A 1,164-nucleotide genomic window follows, 5' to 3' on the forward strand; every position below is an offset into this window, starting at 1 on the left:
TTTGTTTGTTTTTGTTTTCAAAATACGAGAAAAACTTTTATATAAATTGCACTTATATTGGAAACTGATGTAATCAGTGATTCTAGGAAATTTTATTACAAAAGTGTCTAGTGAAGCAGTAGGAAATCTAGCACTTATTGGGTGTTTAATAGCCATGTAAAAAAAAATTACAAATTTATCAGAGATATTATCTATTATGGATACTATGCTCCACCCCTCAGATGTCCCTTCAGAACTTGAGGATTTATTCTCCCAGGTGTTAGCAAATGCCCTTTGCTGGAAAACACCACCTCATAAGGTTATTCCTACTTCCTGGACAACTGGGATCTAACTGTTGATTCAAAAGTAGAAAACCCCAGACATCCCACTATAAACAAAATAATGACTGCCAATATCACTTGCAAAAAAAAAAAATATATGAACAAAATTCTACCAAATATTAATAAACAGAATTCCAGATATGTGAGAGAATTTAAATATTACAACTGCATTACTTTAGGTCCCCCACTGCTGAAAAAGCTCATGGTTATAGAGCATCATAGATCTTTACTCAATATATTCCATGGTTTTGGCTAAGGGTCACAACTGTTCTCCAGGAAGCTCTGGAGATAAGCATAAGGTCTGTCCAAACCAACTGACATTCATCCATGCCATATAATGACCAATGCAAGGACTTCCCATTATTAGAAAATGTATTACTATGCATCATGATTTAACATATCAGAGGATAGAAAACTATATGATCTCAGTGGATACAAAATGTATCTGACAAATATAACACGCGTTTACCTAAATACATTTTTTAGTTGTTGATAGGTGCTGTCTAGTCGGTTCCAACTCATTGTGACCCTATGTACAAAAGAAAAAACAACTGCCCAGTCCTGCACCATCCTCACAATTGTAGTTACGCTTGAGCTCTTTGTTGCAGCCACTGTGTCAATCCATTCTGTTGTTCCTCTTTTTCTCTGACACTCTACCAAGCATGACATTCTTCTCCAGGGACTGGTCCCTCTTGATAACCTGCTCAAAGTATGCGAGATGAAGTCTTGCCATCCTCGCCTCCAAGGAATATTCTGGCTGTATTTCTTCCAAGACAGATTTGTTTGCCCTTCTGGTAGTCCAGGGTATATTCAATATTCTTCACCAACACCATAATTCAAAGGC

This window comes from Trichechus manatus, unplaced genomic scaffold (genome assembly GCF_000243295.1).
Source record: "Trichechus manatus latirostris isolate Lorelei unplaced genomic scaffold, TriManLat1.0 scaffold00184, whole genome shotgun sequence".
Taxonomy (NCBI): domain Eukaryota; kingdom Metazoa; phylum Chordata; class Mammalia; order Sirenia; family Trichechidae; genus Trichechus; species Trichechus manatus.